A 22,228-nucleotide genomic window follows, 5' to 3' on the forward strand; every position below is an offset into this window, starting at 1 on the left:
TCAGATATCTCACACATACACACACAGAGACACACATACATACATATATACACACACACACATACACATATAAAGTATTCTACTGTTCCGTCTGTGCATATATGGCATACCTTTAAGAAATATTTGGTACCTATGCACTACTGCAACCACTTTTGTTCCATTGTATATGTCATTGTGTTTTAATGACAGGTCCTTATGTTTAACTATAAATGCCAATCATAATTCCTCCCAATGACCCAAACAATTAATGGGACTTCTGGAAATGACATATACCTTAAGTTGATATAGTTCAAACACACGTGTGAAACCATGGTTCTCAATGGTGACTCACAACAAGACAGACATGACTAACATGTTCCTTACTATCAAGACACCAAAAGCTGATACCAGGGTGGTACTTCATGCAATTTAAAAAGTCTGCTGCTGCTGTAACCCATATACACCTTCCAGACATTATCAGCAACTATCATCAGCCGACTGAAATTTTTCAAGCAGCCATCTGTATGCAACTATGTGCCTTTCGTAATCCAGAAAATCTGGCTGCAACAGTACACAAGCACCAAGCATTTTATGCAGAAATATAATGCTTACCACACCATTTTTAATTTTTAATTTATTAACTTTATAAGTTATTTACAAAACAAATTGTGCTTATTCATATTAATTACCAAATATATATTGACATTAAATGTTCCGTTGTTCTGTTTTTTGACCAACTGGCAAATTCTGGAATCATGAATATGCAATGGGATTTTAACGGTCAATAAAAGGTTTCTTTAGAAAACATATTAGAGCATCTTGTTGCAGTGTGGTGAGAGCATCACTGAAAGTTCTCGTGGAGACATTCTTTTGCCTTTTGAAATTTGGTGGTTAAAACTTGATCTGTGAGATTAGTTGAACGTTATGCTAAAGGTTCACGAGATACTCATGAGAGAAACCAAGCAAAAAAAAGAATAAAACAAGAGATGTTAAACAATGTTCGTATATTTGACAAGATAAATCAATTTATCTCTCTAAACCACAGTCCTCCATATCTATAAGCCTCCCCAAATCATCAACTCAGAACTAAGCGCATGAAACACAACTCTTTTGAAAATAGGCATCACAAAGGTTTCAAAGAAAATTAGTCATTAACATCATATGTGTCTGCACGTCACATCTATCAGTGATGCAAAGTTCCCAAATATACATGAAACCACCCCAACACAGCCGGAAGTGTTCCCAGTAAGGACACATTTGATTTAACATGACCATAAATCATTACAAATAATTTTAAGGTATCTAACATAAACTTTACTAACCATTACCATTTTAGGTCTAAAAAGAATTAATCACTATCATATAAGAAGAATACAAATAACGGACAGAAAAGAAATTGTGTTATCTCATATAACACACTAACGAGAAGGACTCCCGGTTCTCTTGACTGTGCTTTTACAACAGAAAAAACTAATAAGCATTCATGTAAATCAAATAATAAAAGGTTTTCTTTGTACCTATTTTCTAATATGTAATGTATTAGGATTAAAATATTTAGTTTAATAAATAATTAAAAAGATAAATAAATAAATAAAGAGAAATTTAAAAAAAATTATAATGACTTTACCTTGAAGTATTTATTTTTCCCTGAAGAGGGTAATATGCAGCAAAAAAAAGGGATATTCCGATGGTTGAAGGAATTACAGAAGTTTTTCATTTATATTATTTCCCTTTGAGCTTCTTACTTATTTTATCATTTGTAGACATTTTACCGGTTGTTGCCTGCCTTTTTAAACCAGGTAAGGAGATGTCCATATCTTCAACATTTTCCAGTATCTTATTTTTTTCACATATTCAGAGGCATCTTCAAAGTTATTAAATATTTTTGTTCCTTCAGAAAGATTAATCTTGATTCTGGTAGGAAAAATTATTTGTGCTTTAATTTCTGCTTTCTTCAAACTTTTAATGAGAGGAATGCAGGCTTTTCTTTTGGTTATTATAGTAGAGGTGTAGTCATTGTCAAATCTTATGTTTCGACCATTTATTTGTATAGGATTACCTGACCAGGCTGACCTCAGAATTAAGTCCTTGTCCTTTGATGATAGAAATTTGACGATGATGGATCTTGAAGCATTAGGATTTTTTGACAGTAACATATTTGAGAGAGACCGATGAGCTTTCTCTATCCCAAAAGAAAGAGATTCAGGCAAGTTTAGAGTTTTTGGTAACCAGTCATTTAAAAATTGTATTATGTTATTTCCTTCCATTTTTACTGGTATACCATATATTCTAATATTATTTATTCGTGATCTTGACTCTAAGTCTTCGAGCTTGTTTGAAAATAGGGTGTTTTGCTTTAATAAGAAGTCAATTTGGTTATCATGTTCATGTTGTCTTCCATCTATTTCATTTAGAGATTCTTTGATTTCCACTATCTGATCTGTGTGTCTTGTAATTATCTCTTTCAACTCATCAATCTGTCTTTTATTTTCTTTCTTCATGTTTTCCATTATTTTTTCTAAATTGTCCATTTTCATGGAAAGATCTTGAATACTAGAGATTATTGTTTGTAGTTCTTTCTTCATAGAGCTTTCCTGGAGAGAAGCTTTTGAATGACTCATGACTGGCAGTGTCTGTTGTAATCAGCAGCAGTACTTCTGACAAGAATAAACTCACTTTCTGTTCAGCAAAATTGAATTATTTGTGGAAAAAATAAACCACAATATCCAAAAGTATAAGTGAGAGAAAAATTAAATGTTTTGAAAATAATATTAAGAAAAAATCCTTTCAGAAAAAACTTCTATTAGGCACAGCATCTAAAAAGTGCTGTTATCTCCAATTTCCTTCTTGTTTCTAATGTCTACTATGTTCTAAAACTCTGTCTTTGAAGGTTCTATTTGTTTTTCCAACATAATAAGCATGCCATTTTTGGCAGAAGGCAAAATAAACAACATTCTCATTTCTGAAATCTGCATAGTGATGTAAAGAGATTTTAAAGTGACATGAAGGATGTATATACAGTGTTTGACTATAAATGAACTTACAAGCAGAACAATTTCTGCATGGGAAAGTGCCTATCCTCGTGGACTTAGGTGTATGTATTTGTGCTGATTTATGGCACAGATGTTGCTTTAATGATTTATTATTTTTAAAAGGGAATGAGGGTGTTTCACCAAACTTTTCAATAAAACCTGGAATGTCACGCAAAATATTCCAATTTTTCTTGATAATATTGCAATAGTTATCAATATCATTAGAATAGTGCAAAACAACTCTAAAGTCTTTTGAAGTGTGTCCAGATGATGCAGATGGAAGCAATTCATCATTAGAAAAATTAAGAAATGGTTTGCACCTAGTGGATCTCTGTGTCCATGCTTCCTTAATAAACAAGTCCACTTCTGATTCAGAATAGCCTCTTTCTAAAAATGTTGACATTGCTAGCTTCCATATCATTATTGTGCAACCTTAAAGTTCTATAAATTTGGCCTTTAACCAAATTTTTAGCAACATGTTTGGGATGCATGCTCCTTTTGTGTAGAAGAGTATTTTTTCTAGTTAGCTTCTTGTAAATACTACTATTAACCTTCTGTAAGTCAGATTTATCAAGAGAGACATCTAAGAATTCTATATGATTGTATGAATGTTGATATGTGAACTTGAGGAAACTGGTAGTATTATGTAAAAAAGTGACAAAACAATCTAGTTCAATAGTGCTACCTTTCCACAACATAAAAACATCATCGACAAAGCGTACATACCAGAGGATGTTATCAAAAAACTCATTAGCAGGTGTGAAAATGGTTGTGTGCTCCCAATGTGCTAGAACAAGATTGGTGTAACTATTGGCACAGGCTGTGCCCATAGCCACACCAGTCTTTTGGAGGAAAATATCATTTTCAAAAACAAAAACATTATTTTTGAAAACTATTTCTAACAGAGCACAAAGTAGTGTGACTATTACTAGAAAAACACTTATTGGTTGTGAGAAAATCTCTAATCATCTCTATACCCATATCATTGGGAATACAAGTAAATAGTGATTCAACCTCTAATGTAACAAAAATAAATTCACAATCAATAGTTGAAAGTCAATTATACAGTCTCTCTAAGAAAGACTTAGTATCTTTTAAGATAGTGTGACAGGTATCTAGGACTGGATGTAAATTATTCTCTAAAAAGATGGAAAGTGGTTCCGTGCACCAGCCTATGCCGGCCACAATAGGTCTCATAGGTGGGATTGTTTTGTTTTTGTGTACTTTTGGCAGTCCATATATAGATGGAATAAGAGGATGAGCTATGTTAAAGAATTCAAATAATTCTTTATTATAAGCTTGGTCATCAACAAATCGAACACTAGGAAAGAGACTTTTTCCATAACGCCATTTGCAGTTAATCTTGTTATATGTTGATAAGTACTTGAATCATTTAACAGCAACAGCATTTGATTAATGTAAAGAACTTTATCTAGGGGAGTTCAGAATGGCTGCTGTTCTGTGAGCATTGCTATCACCTAGGTCTCTGATATACCCTGGATTAAAACAAACCCAGAAGGCAATGCAGAATTAGTAATACAGAAATAACTGTAGATATTTACTGCTAATATCATCCAGCAAACAAAAGAGAAAGAAAAAGTGACAGATTCAGCTCAGAAACAGCAGGTTTAACTAAGATTTCTGAATAACAGCTGAAGCCATGTGCTACTAAGGCCTGGCATCTGACTGCAAGATTGGTAAAACACTATACAGCAAGATGTCAAAACGGGAAAACAATATGGAAACAACAACAACTAAGACCAAATTCTCAGTACTAGCCTCACCTGAGAAAGACACAACTTCAAAAAGACAAAAGACAACTAAACAAACTGACAACTCTAAAACTACAAATAAATCCAAGTCACACCAGCCAGCTAATCTGGAAGACATAAAATCTGCCTTATTACCTATCCAGCAAGCAATAAAGGACATATCATTACAATTTCAAAGCTTTGGTGACTCATTCAGCCAAATAATATCCAGAATGGAAAAATCTGAGTCCAAAATAATAGAAAATGAAATAAAAATAGACTCTATTTCTCAAAGAACTGCCCATGACAAAGAAATACAAAACTTACAAGCAAAAATAACAGACCTGGAAGCAAGATCTCGAAGGAACAATATCATCATCAGAGGAATACCTGAAACTGTATTTCATAACAATCTAATACCAACAATCAAGCCAATAATAAATTCCCTGTGAGAGGAACCTGAAGAAATGCAGCAAATAACAATAGACAGAGCCCACAGAGCCCTGAGGGAAATGCAAACACCACTGAAACCAAGACCTGTCTATATTAAAATATTAAACTACCAAGATGTAAATAAAATCATACTGGCAGCAAAGAAAAAAGGCACACTCACCTGGAATAATAATAAAATCTCCTTTGCTCAAGACATCCCAATACAAATAAGACAAGCAAGACAACTACTATCGCCATACTTCAGGTTCCTAATAGAAAAAAAAAATCAAATTCCAGATGAAATATCCAAATCAGTTAATCTTCTACATCAAAGAGGTTAAATACATGGTCACTAACTCCAAAGAGGCAAAAGAGACATCTCTGGCCGTTTTCAAGCAAATTCCACCTTCAGAAGTGAAATAAATAAAAAAAAAAATGATAAAGGACCCTTGGGTAGAAAAAACTACCCCATTCATGAGCACTCTAGCTGGGATCCAACTCTGAAAGCTTCCCCTTGCTGTCTAGGCTCTTAAATCCACAATTTGAGCCATGAGGAACACAGGAAAAGGAAGTACAGCCTGGGTAGGAACAACACTACCCCATTCATGAGCACTCTAGCTGGGATCCAACTCTGAAAGCTTCCCCTTGCTGTCTAGGCTCTTAAATCCATAATATGAGCCATGAGGAACACAGGAAAAGGAAGTACAGCCTGGGTAGGAACAAAAAAATCAACTGCTGTTTCCGATGTACAAATATAGGAAGGAACTTCCTCTTGGGACATTGGTCTGCAAAATCAGTCCCCCTCCGATTTTGAGGGCTCCATTCAGAACAGTCAGACAAAATGGATTTCAGCAAGCTCCAAAAGATTTTACTGCCTGAAAAATTAAAATTGATCTGCACCAGCTAAAAGAAGAAAGCTGCACCATAGATGTCAACCAACCTGCAAGCAAAACCTTGAAGAAATAAGGTACTGTTGAACTGAACCATTCACTAAAACAGTACACCCAGTACTATGTAGGTGAATGAAAATCCAGCCTTAAATAATAGGCAAGAAATAAACTGTCAGAAGCAGGCTAGCTCATAGATTAATATTGGGAAAAAAAGGAAAAAAAAATGTTAAATGTTTTATGTAAATACTAGAAACGTGTTAAAAGATCCTGGGGAGAAGTAATCTCAGGAAAATAGTAAAATAACCTAACAATCTTGGGGTAATGTAAATATAGCCTGAATATGTTAACTATAGCAGAAGGACTGTTTGGCTAAGCTGTTTTTTTTTTCTTTTTTTCTGTCTCTCTATACTTCCTACCTCTGATAAATAGGTGCCAAGTATATATTTTATGACCCACACAGATTGATGTGGAAAAACATTACAGGCACCAAAGAAGGCCGAAATCTGAATAAATAATGGGGAGGAAAAAGAAGTCAAATGAAAGAAAAATGTAAAAATGACAAGACTGATTGTTTAACAATATTACTATGGTACATATATTGCTATAATTTACTGAGGAATGTATATTAATATGCTGTTTTAAAAATACTATTAGAAAGAATTAGTCACAAGACCAAAACAATACATGTTGTACCTTAAATGCAATACCATAATTGTATAAATAATATGTTGGAAGAGGCTAAGGATATTAAGTAGCAGTGTTTGTTGAGGGAACTAGTTTGTTCAGCTTTGTCTACATTGTTTATATTAACACAGGGGGGGTACTATGGGTTAAATCTATACCTAAAAAGAAAACACATTCCAAGATTAGACGTAAAGGTAAACCATATAATGAACCTTCATCCCCCCTGATTATTCCTGGTCCAGGGATATAGTGGTTAGGCACACAGTAGGGATGGGGATAAATAGATGCTTTCTTAAACCATCACACAGTAACACATACAAATATAACAAAACAAAACTAATATACATGGCATATCTAAGGAATACACCTAATAAATAAATGTTGGAAATAGAATCATGGAATGTTAAAGGGCTCCAAAACAAAAAGAAAATAAAACTATTCTTACACCTTACATTAAAAACCACAGTCAACCTCATTCTAATACAAGAAGCACACTTGACTGCAGAGCAATAGGCAGAAATTAGCAGAACGAAATGGATAAGTCAAATCATAGCTTCAGAGGGGAAAGCAAACAGTGCTGGGGCTGCAATAATAATTAAAAACCAATTTAAGGAAAAAAATACGTAAAACCAAAGCTGACAAGGAGGGATGATGGTGTTACTTAACATTTAGTAGTCCTACAATACCAAAACCTATAATGGTACTTAATGTTTACGCACCCTGTAATAACCAACAACACTTTTTTAGGTCATTATACCCAACCTTAAACCAATTTAAAGATCACTACCTACTACTGATTGGAGGTGACTGGAACACATATCAAAACCTAGAAAAGGATAAATCTAATCTGACCAAATCACATAATAAACAAGCCACATTAGCCCTTAATTAACTCAAACAAGATTTCAAACTATCTGACCCTTTTAAATATGGGAACAGTGCAGATAAAACAGGGAAATTCACATTCTATTCGCAATGCCACAAAATGTGGTCAAGGATAGATTTCTTCTTAATCTCTGACATATTCATTAACATGGACCCAACAATAACTATACATACCAGGTTCTTTTCAGATCACTCCAAAACCACACTGAACATTAACTGGGACAAAAAGACATATTTAGAGAATAGGGGTCATAATTGGTGATTAAACCCTAATTTACTTTCCAAAATGGATGTAATAAAAGAAACAGAAGCAATACTAAAAATAGCTCTTACAAATATCACTAACTCCCAAGTACCAACTGACATAGAATGGGCTGCAACCAAAGCACAAATTAGAGGATTGTTTATCAAAAAAGCAGCATACTATAAAAAAATATAACTGAAAGAGGAGCATATACTGAAAGGGAAAATAGAGCATCTTGAAAAGAACTAATAAATAACCCTAAGAACCAAACAGAAGCAGAACTTTTAAAACTGCAAAGGGATCTATATATGTTAGAAACCAGGAACCTATATTTTTATGAAGCCAGAATGTTAGCCACTTACGCAGAAGAAGCTCAAATACCATCTAGAGCTCTGGCCAGAATTATCTCCCAACACAAAAATGCCTCCAATATATCAGAAATAAACTACAGAGACAAAAACTACACAAAAAAATGAAGACATTATTAAAACATTTGAACAAATATACTCTCAAATATATGGAGCACAAATACTACAAACCTCAAAGGAAGATAGAACTCTTTTCCTTCAAAAACTGAAATTCCCTAAACTCAATTTAGACCAACAAAAAAAAAACTAACTGAACCGATATCCATCAGTGAAATTATTACAACAATCAAACACTTAAAAGTGCATAAGGCTCTGGGTCTGGATGGACTCACATTAGAATTTTACAAAGCATTTTCCCCCTTGATAGCCAAACTACTATACTATACACTGAATTACATAATAAACTATAAAATAAATGATATCCACTTTAATGCCTCTAAAACCATCTTTATATTAAAAGAACACACGGACCCCAAAAACCCCGACAGCTACAGACCCATCTCCCAACCCCAACAGCTACAGACCCATCTCCCTCTTAAATATAGATACTAAAATATTTACCTCTATACTTGCAAACAGAATAAAAATTTTGATAGAGAAAATAATTTCCCCAGAACAATCCAGTTTTACACCACATAGACAGACTAGTGACAATACATTAACATTAGATGCACTAATATCCTATGCTAACCGATACAATATCAACATCTACACAATGGTAGTGGATGCCCACAAGGCATTTGATTGGGTTAATCTAGAATTCTTACTCCAAACACTACCCTATTTTAATATACCCAATAACTTCATACAGATCATCCAAACTCTTTATAGCAACCCATACACATCTCTATATATAAATAAAACTTGGTCAAATAGGATCCTAATAAAAAATGGAACAAGACAAGGATGCCCATTATCACCCTTCCTGTTTAACTATACCTAGAACCACTCTTTCTATACATTAAACAAAACACATACCACAATCCTCCATCAACACACAACTTTAAAATATACCTCACTGCATTTGCGGATGATCTGAACATATACTGCACTACACCAAATTTAGATATAAACAAAATAATAGCTGCAATTGAACATTTCTCGACTATGTCTAACTACAAACTAAACTTCAATAAAACTAATATTTTCCCCCTAAAAACACCCAAACTCATCTCACTAATACCATTGTTAAACACAATAAAAATAAAAGAAGAAACTAAATACCTGGGAATCACCTTTTTCCAGAATAACAAAGACTTCTACCAACACAATGTAAACCTAAATGACAAAATATAATGCAAGACTGTAAAAGATGGAACAACCTAAAACTACCATTCTTGGCCAAAGTATCAATAATCAAAATGAACATTTTACCTAGACTAATGTATATATTCATGACATCACAGACAACAATACATAATAAATTCATCAAACAAATTCATATGGAAACCCAAAAAAACAGAATCTCCTTTCCAAAATTAACACTCCCCAAAAGCAAAGGAGGACTAAATCTACCAGATTTTAAAATGTACTACTCAATCATTAACACTAACAGAATATTAAGAATAGCTGAACATAACCCATCAATGGATAATTGGTCTCCTCTTTGGGTGACAATCTATTATAGATATATTAAAGCTCTAGGTTTCAATCCCAAAGCACTTCCATTCCTGAAGTAGAAAGAAATACAAACTTATAACATTATAGAACCTTAGACAAGCCATGACAATACTGCAACCCCTTCATAAAAACCCAAATTTAAAAATAAACGATAAGATGCTGGACTTAGTCCCTTTTCCCAGACTGAAAGATAAAACAATCCAAGATATTTATCCCTACCTTAACTGTTCAATACAAGAAATGAGGACCAACTTAAACCTCCCTAAATCACACATAATAATCCTAAGACAAATCAAAGAACTGTGTTCCAGTTATCTCCAAAATGTTACTATGACCAATAGTGACATAGAAACTTGTAGCAGGTTTTGGAAAACTATTATCACAACAAAGAAAACTATTACCATTTCATATAAAATGATAAATGAAATCAAATACCAGAAAGACCTCCTCTTCTCTAATTACTGGAGAAAAATTAAACCATCCATAGATGATCAGCAAATAAGCCAGGCAATCAATCTAACACTGAAGATTATACCCCTCAAAAAGTTAGCATACACTCAGCTCATGATCAATAATAATGCTTATTTTACACCTGTAATCCTAAACAAATTTAACACATCAAAATCAACTTTCTGCCCACACTGTAAGGACCAGATAGCTGACTGAATCCATGTATTTTGGAGTTGTAAATGTGTCTATAAACTCTGGAACTCTCTCAAGGTACAATTACAAAAAATGGGTTATCAAACATCAACTTGGGAATTCACTCTATTACACATTCTCCCACCCAACATACCAAGAAAACAAGCAAATACACTTTTAACAATTTTCCTACTAATGAAACTGTATATAGCTTTTAAATGGCTAGATACGGTAAATATCTCTTGGGAGGGTTTTAAACAAGTAGCTATACAACACCTTTTAGCTCATAAAATAGTAATAGATAAAAGAAACAAAAACATGAAATCCATAGAAATTTGGGAACAAACCTTTAAAATCATATTAGCATAATTCATCACACAACAACTTAGAAATACACTATAATGGAACCAAAGAACACATACAAGTTCAGGTATTAAATAACTTGGATATTATGAATGTATACTGTCTATATAACTGTGGAATTAACAGTGAAAGCATCTATGTACATAGTGTAAATAGATATGTTGTATGACCTATATCCTGTGGTATTTGATATCAATGTATAACATATATATATATATATATATATATATATATATGTATATAGATATAAATATATATATATATATATATATATATATATATATATATATATATATATATATATATATATATATATATATATATATATATATATATACATATATATATATATATATATATATATATATACGGTCATGTTGTAAGATGGTTTTTATTTGTGACATTTATTAATGTAAAAATAAAAATAAAAATTATTAAAAAAAAAAAAAAGAACTTTATCTAAAATCACTATTCCCTCACCTTTGTCAGCAGGCTTAATAACAATTGACTGTAGATCTTTAAGTTCATTCAAAGTTGTGATGGCATCACTAGACATATTATAGAAATTACAATGTGTTCCTTCCCTAAAAAGCTGTCTAAATTCATATTCACACAAATTTATAAAAGATTGAACTACTGCATCAAAATTAGGGCTCAAAGTACTAGTTTTTTATAAGAATGAATATTACTATTTCTATCTCAAGTAAAAATAGTTTTAAGCATTAAGTTTCTCCCTAAAAGTCTCAGGACTTTGAGCATCTCCGCATGGTTTGCTCTCTTAGAAGGAATAAGATAGGCCATTGTTCAATAATGTTAATTGCTCAGTAATAAGTTCAATAGATGAAATGTTAAAAATGGCACCTGTGTCTACTGGCGTCTTCTTTTCACCATTGGTTGATTTCTGTCTATACTCACAGGCCGTTATGAGCTTCCCTTTCTTGTACTGCTCCTCAATCGACTTTTCATGGGTAGAGGGCTTTCTAGTAAAAAAACGCTGGTAAAACTGTTATCCTTCGGTCTAACCAAAGCACTACTACCTTTAGTGGTTACATTTGGAACAGATGATCTTGTAATATTTAAATTACAATTACTTACTTTAGAAGATGTAGTTGTTATGTTACAGTCGTTAGGAGCACTACTATTCAATAAGGGGGATGCTTGCTCCATAGCAGAAGTAGTCGCTAAGCAGTGTTCATTATTAATACTGCCATTACTAAGTGCACTTTCATGCCATTGATCCATAAAAATTTCTGTGCGTTCTGAAGATGGGGGCGTTGGCATCGCACTAGTATCATGATACAGCCTGTGTGATTGGTTTTCTTGTTGACTGATGGAATTTGACGGTTGTCTGCTGTTGAAATCTCTGGGCCAACTGAACACATGCTGGTTCTGAGAGTCCTTGTGATCTCTCTGCAGCTTTTTAACTTTTGTAAGCTGCAGGCGCTTTTCATATGAGACAATATTGTCTTGCAAAACATCCAATTTTTCACCTATAACACTAGGAGTGAATAATTTGAAAATTATATCTTGACATGTAAGAATTTCATCTCTAAGATCATTTTCCATAGGAAGGAAGAAATTTATAAGTAGGTTGATATATTGCACACTAAACTGTAAGTTCAGTTCCTGCCATCTGCGAAGTAGTTCAGGATACTCATTGCCATAGCTAGGCATATTTAGTACTCATAGACCCCTAGGGATCACTTTATGTTGTAGAGAAGCTTGTAAGTGCAAGCATTGCCACTGCCACCGTTTATACTTAAAGAGTTTGTTTTCAAGTTCTTTGTAAGTCTGTAGAAACTCTCGAGATAATGAAATATCGACAACACTATTGACAGCTTCATCAAAAGAATTTAAGTTGAGTAATGGATTATCTGCAATATTTAAAATACGAGTTAGCTGTTCACAACCTGTAGTTCCAATACTGGAAGTTAAAGTAGATTTCATTTCAACAGTTTCTGCCATGCCTCTTTCTCTGAATATAAAAGAGAACAAGAATAAAAAAAAATGAATCCAGAGTACAGTTAAGTGCAGCAAAAAATGTGCAAAGGTAAAAGTATAAACTGCACATAGACTTACAGAGCAGAAACTTTAATAAAACAACAAAAAAGCAAAGGTAAGCGCTTTACCGACTCACAGGTCGCTTCTTCAGACAATTGTACTTGCTAAAAACATTCATTTAAATAGTAGCTTACCATCACAGCTTAAAATTATTAACCAATTAACTAAGCTAATAGTATAATAAAATACTAAAAAAGAGAGGGAAAATATCAGAAACTTTTATAAAAGGCATCTTAAAAACAAATGGTGTGTTAAAAACAGAAACTGATTATAAAATAGTGTATAACTACTTATGTTTAAGAGGGTGTGCTTTCAAAAATGGTTTTAAAGAAAACATATTGTTCAACCCAGGATGTTTTTCTACATTTAGCAAGAGGATCCACTTTTGCTCAGCAGCCTCTGTTTGATTCTCTGTATCACCCCCTCTATTGGAGCAAATGAGAACTTGTAAAATTAAGAACTTAAAACTATGTGTCGAGTCAGTATTCATAACATGTACTGCCAATGCATTCATGTCCTTGTTTCTAATGTCTCTGTTATGTTTTAAAACTCTGTCTTTGAAGGTTCTATTTGTTTTTCCAACATAATAAGCATGACATTTTTGGCAGAAGGCAAAATAAACAACATTCTCAGTTCTGCAATCTGCATAGTGATGTAAAGAGATTTTAAAGTGACATGAAGGATATATATACATTGCTTGACTATAAATGAACTTGCAAGCAGAACAATTTCTGCATGGGAAAGTGCCTATCCTCGTGGACTTAGGTGCATGTAGATGCGCTTATTTATGGCAGAGATGTTGTTTTAATGATTTATTATTTTTAAAAGAGAATGAGGGTGTTTCATCAAACTTTTCAATAAAGCCTGAAATGTCACGTAAAATATTCCAGTTTTTCTTGATAATATTGCAATAGTTATCAATATCATTAGAATATTGCAAAACAACTCTAAAGTTTTTTGAAGTGTGTCCAGATGATGTAGATGGAAGCAATTCATCATTAGAAAAATTAAGAAATGGTTTGCACTTAGTGGATCTCTGTGTCCATGCTTCCTTAATAAACAGGTCCACTTCTGATTCAGAATAGCCTCTTTCTAAAAATTCTGATTTTAGTTCTGTAAGGGCATTGCTAGCTTCCAGATCATTATTGTGCACCTTAAAGTTCTATAAATTTAGCTTTTAACCAAATTTTTAGTAACATGTTTGGGATGCATGTTCCTTTTGTGTAGAAGAGTATTTTTTGCTAGTTGGCTTCTTGTAAATACTATTATTAACCTTCTTTAAGTCAGATTTATCAAGAGAGACATCTAAGAATTCTATATGATTGTATGAATGTTGATAAGTGAACTTGAGTAAACTGGTAGTATTATGTAAAAAAGAGACAAAATAATCTAGTTCAAAAGTGCTACCCTTACACAACATAAAAACATCATCGACAAAGTGTACATACCAGAGGATGTTATCAAAAAATGCATTAGCAGGTGTGAAAACGGTTGTGTGTTCCCAATGTGCTAGAACAAGATTGGTGTAGCTATTGGCACAAGCTGTGCCCATAGCCACACTAAGTCATTGAAACAACATATGTGCCATAAATCAGCACATCTACATTCACCTAAGCCCACGAGGATAGGCACTTTCCCATGCAGAAATTGTTCTGCTTGTAAGTTCATTTATAGTCAAGCACTGTATATACATCCTTCATGTCACTTTAAAATATCTTTACATCACTATGCAGATTGCAGAACTGAGAATGTTGTTTATTTTGCCTTCTGCCAAAAATGTCATGCTTATTATGTTGGAAAAACAAATAGAACCTTGTTTTATTAAAGCTTCTGCTCTGTAAGTCTATGTGCAGTTTATACTTTTACATTAGCAGTACATTCCTCTGACCTTAAGGAAAACTGAGAAGAATTCACCAATCAACTTGTAAAATTAATTGGATTAAATAAAATAAGAGGTCTAGGAGAAACATTGTGTAATTGACATGGATATAGCCTAATGATTTCCCTCATATCATCGTTTTTCCTTGAAGTATAACAAACCAATGAGGCATTATTTGACTTGAAATAACAGAGATGTTCACCCTGGAGAGTTTTTTTGAAACCTGGAATTATGGACAATGCCCCTCATGGATAACTGCTGTATTAAAGTAACCGTGCATTATTTGTCTTTTAGATTTGTCTATAAGATCTTCATATTGTATGCAGTATTGTCAATAACTGTTAACTGAAATGACTTTACTGTTTATAAAGCTGTACACCCGGCTTACATACACACAGTTGCATTTTTACTGTAGGAAAGAAACTTCAGTTTTCTGTTTTTATAATTATGAGCTGCTGCTTGAAATAACAATTACCTTTTAAAGGGCATATTTGTTGCCCTTTTTAAACTTGTATTCATTCTGTCTGCTTGAGGAATGGCATCCTTTTTGTGCCTGAAGTAGCAACGAAACCATTATGGTATATATGTTGCATTCAAAAGTAAAACTCACAATTTGCAGATTGTATTATCTCTCGTTCTATCATTTGCAGGTAAGTGCATGGTTTATCGACTGACCAGGTGGGCATTTCTTTACATTTGTCTGCTAATGCCTGCTGACATGAAGACAGACAGAAATTTCAGAAAAGAAAACAAGTAGATGGAAGTGTATGTCAGGTAAGAGGAAAATAATATTTTAATAACTAGATTTAGCCATTCTGCTTGCTCTTTGGCCATGCATTTTTACATTATTCAAGAGAGGATAACATCACAGTATCTCAGAAGGACTTCTAACAGATTGACAATCAGATCTACTCAGCTCAGCAAATTTTTTCAGTTTATTTTATTCTGAAACAGATGTCTCACACTATATTGTTGTTATGGTACATTTTCTTCATTTCATACTATTTGTTAAACTACTGTGCAGCAATGAATGAACCCATTTTGTTTAAATTATAGGTCATTTCAGTGCAGCATTTGCTGTTTTATTAGAAACTTGTCCTGGCAAGCACCCCATGATGTACTGTGTAAGGCTCCTTCAATGTGTAATTTTCAAATGGAGCTTCCATTTCAGTACAAAACACTTGAGATACAGCTGCAGTCTGTCTTTGCTATATTTTATAAAACAATTATTAATGAGAGGATTACATCTCAAAGTAAATGTTTAAACAGTTTTCTATTTAGAAAATCTTTTGATCAGCATATCATCCTATTTTAAGATATCTCTTTTATATCTCATTTCTAATCAAATTTACAGAAGCCTTTCAAGGTTGTAAATGCTCATGATTACACTTAAAAATGGATGTTTAAAAGAAGTGCCTCTTCATTGCCAAGATGATTGCTGAGCACATTTTATCTTTTTTGTTTTGTAATAGTTTGTTGCATTATGCATTGCATTACCATATTCATATTTATTGTGCTGAAAGGGCATTATTAGTTAGTTTTTATTAGTTTCACCAATTGTACTCATTGTCTAAGATGATACTATCACTCATCAGCATACAGGTAAAAAAAGATGGTAATGAAATTAAGGCATAAATACATTAATACCTCTATATAGCTACTACTTAAAAATCAATTTCCTACTCTGGCATTCACACTAAAAGTACAAATAATTTTACAGATCATGCCCACAGTAATTAATGTAATAAAAGTACCTAAGGTAATTAACTGCAGTCTATTGTCATGGATTTAAGTACCATGGACTATATGAAGAGAGACATGATTGAGCTCTCCGAGTAAGTGTCCCAGGAAGCATTGAGCAGCATATTACCCTCACCTAGAATGATGCGACAATATAAACAAAAAATTATCAGTTTCAATAATTGCCTTTGTTTTTGTTGTCATTCAAAGGAGATCCATTTTCTGTCAGCCCAAGATGACATGGTCGACAAACCCTGCTGCTTTGCCAGGGACAGTTTTCACCTGGCACCGCTAGGCTTTCAGCTGCAGGCAAAGGCTCTTGCCTTCCCTATGATGTCTTTTTTAGGCAAGTTCTCAAAAACAAAATTTCTGATTTCAAAAATTGCTGACCATAACAAAATAAGGGTTATGCTGCTAAACACTAGGAGCTTAATCCAAAAACTGCACACCCTGCAAGCACTTCTATCACTGGAGGATGTAGATATCTGTGCAGTCCCAGAAACCTGGTTCAAGGCCTCAGAGACTACCTCGGCAATGCAAGGCTACCATGCCTTATACACCTTCAGACTGCAAAATTAATGTGTAAGACCCAAAGGAGGCAGTGTTTCTATCTATATTAGGAATAAATTCACCTCCCAACAAGTTAGATTGGACAACTCCATGGAGTTACTCCAAGTTCAGATTACTATGGGTAAGACCCCCATTCAAGTCATAGCTAGTTATAGATCCCCCTCCACTAATCATGATGCACATGAGGCCTACTTGACCAAACTGGAATCAGTCCAAACACTGCCAAACACTGTGGTCATGGGGAATTTCAATTATCCCACCATCAACTAGGAAACCTACTCAGCCCTAACTCACTAGCACAAAAGTTCCTTGACATTGTTAACTATAATGCCCTGTAATGAATTGTTCAAACCCCAACAACAGGAACAAACATACTAGATGTGGTTCTCACTAACATGACAAACAGATGCACCACCGCAATTGTCAGACCATCATTAGTCAAATCTGACCACAAATCAATCATCTTTAAACTGGCACTAACTCTAAAACTCACAAAGGGTGAAGTCAGAATAAAAATCTTCACTAAAGCAAACTATACTCTCCTAGGGCAAGGTATAAATGCCTTCCAAGCCCCACCCCCAGCTGGAAGTGGTAACTACACCAAGGCTTACTCTAAAGCCCTGCACGATCACTTGTATAAGTGTATAGACTCAGCTGTTCCAGACAGAATCAAAGCCAGAGCCCCAAGAAAAAACAAGCCACCCTAGTAGATATCCATCATTAACAAACTTTACAACAAAAGGTCGCTGTCCTAGAAAAGTAAGGAGCGGCCTCAACAATGGAAGCGCACCCTCCTCAGCCTCAAACGGCAAATAAGAAAACATGTCAAATCTTCTCAGGATAACTTTGAGAAACATTTAGCAATTATAGCCAAGGATAACCTTAAGGCCTTTTACAGCTATGTACATAGCCTAAAAGGTAGGACCCAAGCATGTGCCGAACTAGTGACTAATGGTATCACACACACTGATCCTGCAGTTTTAGTAAACCTGCTAGCAGACAGATTTGGTGAAAATTTCACCCCTCCTTATCACTTCCAAACATATCACAAACCTTGCCCCCAACTTTCCCAGACCCAAGATATCTGAAAACCAGGTCATTAAAGCCATGTCTAAGGCAAAAAAATACAATCTCTATGGGACCAGATGGTATCCCAAGTTGTTTTCTAAACAAACTAAATCATGAACTATCATCACCATTAAGTACCCTATTCAATCACAGGCCAACCACAGGCTTTGTTCCTGCAGTATGGAGAACAGCAACAGTTATTCCCCTCCACAAAGATGGCTTAACAACAGACCCAAGGAAATATAGACCCATAAGTCTGCTCAGCCTCATCTGTAAAGCCATGGAATGTATCATCATGGCCCTCATAAATAAAGACATAGGTGACCTCCAAACCCTGGATCTGATCCAATTCATCTTCATCAATGGCAGATCCTACCTGTTAAACCTGGTGGATTTCTTGAAAAATGTGACCAGTGCCATTGACAAGGGCAAATCTGTGCACACAGCATACATCAACTTGGCAAAGGCCTTTGACACAATCCCACACTTGGGCATTGCTTATAAAATTAGCAAACTGAATGTAAACCTCTTTATTGTAAGATGGGTTGCCAACTGGCTCACAAACTGGTCATACACTATCAAAGTGGGTGACTCCACATCAACCAGTAAACCTGTCACCAGCAGGGTGCCACAAGGGTCAGTGCTGTGCCCCTACTGTTTGGTAAATACTTCTCAGAAGTTCAGGCCAAAACTAAGGGGCTGTGGCTTTTCAAGTTTGCAGATAACTGCAAACTGGGTGCAATTACTGAATCCCCAAATTATATTGGTATACTTCAGTAGGGTCTTAGACAGACAAGCAACTGGTGTCTTGCTCATGGTCTCAAATTGAATATAAAGAAAATGCATCATCAATCTCTTTGAGAGAAACAATGTCCCTTCATACTATCAAATTAAAAACAATACCCCGTGTACTTATGAAATGGTAAGAGATCTGGGATCACAAGTACACTGCGACCTTATCTTTGACCGCCATGTGTCTACTGTAGTAAAGAAGACTTTCTGCATAGCACACTTGATTAGAAAAGGCATCACCCCTAGAGCAAAGAAGGTTATAACTCCTCTATACTTGTTACTAATCAAGCCCATAATCCAGTATAACACTCCTTTCAGCATGTACCTTACAATGCACCTGCAGTAACTGGAGTGACCTCAGAGGTTTCTAACTAAGATCATCAAGGGACTCCAGCATGTGCCTTAAACAGACCGACTAAAGTCCCTGTCACTATACTCAGTATCATACAGACTTCTTAGAGGAGACTTATACCAGGCTTACAGAGCAAGTTCCTTCCAACTCAAACCTGCTGAATTTGCTGCAGATCTGTAAATCAAATGGGACTAGAGCTACCCAGGGACCTAAATATGGCCTGCAAATTGAATAGGACATGCTGGATGGACAGATTTCTCTCCCAGTGACTGTCACATCTTTGGAATAGGCTGTTAATTTATATGAAGCAGAGTACCTCTGTGACACTGTTGAAAAGGAACCTGGATGAGTGGATGGGGCACTGTAAATTCTTACCAGGGATAGCACCCACAACCCTCCTGAACATGGGCAGTCATTACTAAATACAATCCTGAATACTGAATAGAATATCTATTGTATTACATTGGGATGAAATGACTAGTCTTGAAAACACCTCCAGGTTGATAGCTTAGTAACCTCCTATGATCCTATGATCCTATGATATTCAGTTGTACACTTTGTGATTGTGGGCCAGGCAGTTACCTACAAAATATCTCAAGATTAATGAGCTAAATGTAGATAGTTGACTGGTTCCCAACTTTAAAAAAAATAATAAAATCCATCATGTAGAAATGAGACAATAAAAACACCAAAATGATACTCTGACAATTTATTCATTAAATAGACATCACTGATGCAAAAACACAATAACCACATAACCACATCATCACACCTATTGCAACTTTATACTGTAGCTGGTTGGTGTAACCAAGCCCATTCTGGCAAATGGCTTAGGTCTGGGTGTGTAACCCAAGCTGCCTCAGACCTGCTTGCAAAGACCCTTAAGGCTTACATCCCAGTCCAAACGCAGCTTACTTGGCCAAGGCTTAATCCTTAAACCAAACTGACCATAATGAAGAGGCCACTGAAATACATCCAGGAAGAAAGAAGGAGTGAAGCCACAAGGCAACCACCCTTGGGAAAAGCCTAATATTAAGGGGCAGTGGGCTGTATACTGTGACACTGCCTAGAGTGGGAAACAGAGTGAGCAGTGCTCTGAATAAGTAGCTGAGATCAGTTCCCCACTCCATCCCCTCCCCACTCAGCTCACGCACAAGCAGGCTTACATGTAAGCCTTCCTTGTAATATGACAGTCAGTAGAAGCAAAGGCTCCAGTTGGCTACTTTTAGTTTAATTCCTCTAAGTGTTTTGGGTTTATGATACGATGTCAGGAATTAACCCAATTCCTAAGTCCAGATATGATCAAAGCTCATGAAATTAGTATGTGTTACAACTTTGATGCTAGCTTAGAGTGCTCTTTTCAGGATTTGCGATTTGCCCAGAACTGTTTCCTTCAATAAATCATACTCATATCCTGAATCATGACTGTAATTTTTTTTTTTTTTTTTTTTTTTGACAGTTTTTCTTGAGCAAGTACTTTTCTTTCCTCTAATTTCTATCTTACTTTTTCTAAATATTCTTTGGAATGCCTAAAGTCCAGGTAGTTTAACAGTTGCTGAACAGATGCTTTATTTTAGGACATTGCGTAAAAGAAATGCACGGCAACTTGGTGTAAATGGTGTCAGTGATGCAAGTGCAATGCCCTTTAACTGCTGTTATAGCAGGTCTCGGTACAGTATCAAAAAACCTCTCTGTGTGTATTAGTTGAAATGTTATAAAGAAGTCCTCATTTAGCAAGTTGAAAAAAATAACTTTTTTGTGAAACAGTGCTCCTCCAACATTTCTTTACAGATTCAGTGCATGGCAGCTGCTCTTGTGAAACTTCCAAGTTGAAAAGTAATCATGACCTATGTTAATTTCAGTATTTTGAAGTACTTTTATTTCTCTGCTATTCCTTACTGTTGAAAGGTACACATCATCTGAACTCTATGTTTCTTCTTTCATAGTTACTCAGATAAAAATGTGGATTTTTTATTTGACTTTCTTTTCCAGATGCATGAACTGTAAAATGAATAAAATGATTTAATGTTATTTTTATGTTTATTTATATGTTAATAAGATACATGGGCTGGTTCATTACTGACACTTTTAAGAAGTGATCCAGAACGCAAGGTAAAATTTAAATTCCCTGTACATGGATGATTCAGAATAACACATTAAAGAGCATGTTTTTTGAAGGGGGAAAACTGAGGGCCCACACAAAAGATGCACTTGCATGGGACGTGCATGTGAACTTCACAGTAACTGAAGGTGACTTTTGAGCCCTAGATCCCGCAGATGTATGTATGAACATGTAGATATACTTCTGCAATACCATTTTCATCTTCTAGTAGGAGACAGTCATCTCTAAAGACCCCAGTACTTGAATGGACACATCATCTAGCTTTATGCAATCCATATTGCAGTCCTAGCAGATTTCTCCAAACCACTCTGTTTTGGAACAGGTTTTGTTTTTACTTCTCCTCATTGCCTGATGAATATTAACTATCCTGTAATCACTTTAGACATTCATTCCCTTTAGGATGAGAACCAATCATGGTACACCATCATGTAAGCATAATTTTTTTTTTTACTTATAGTTCATATACCCAGTCCCCAACACTAATGTGTGCACTCCCTTGTGTGAAGATCTTGTATGTTTTTGTACTTAATCACTTTAAAGGCTACTATATACTTCAGTTTGGGAAAGATAAGGACACATCCCTGGTGGTCTGGCCCATGTATTGCATGCTGCACTCTCACTTTAGTGGAACAGTTAAAGTCTCATAAGAACCCAACATCTGTCTTGACCGCTTACTCTCCTCAGTTGTCTCCCCCACTGCCTGGGCTGCTAATCGAACCTTAGTGATCCGTAAAATATACTGGCCTATTCTTCT

The sequence above is a fragment of the Protopterus annectens genome, chromosome 5.part1 (genome assembly GCF_019279795.1).
Source record: "Protopterus annectens isolate FY-2018-M chromosome 5.part1, PAN1.0, whole genome shotgun sequence".
NCBI lineage: Eukaryota > Metazoa > Chordata > Ceratodontiformes > Protopteridae > Protopterus > Protopterus annectens.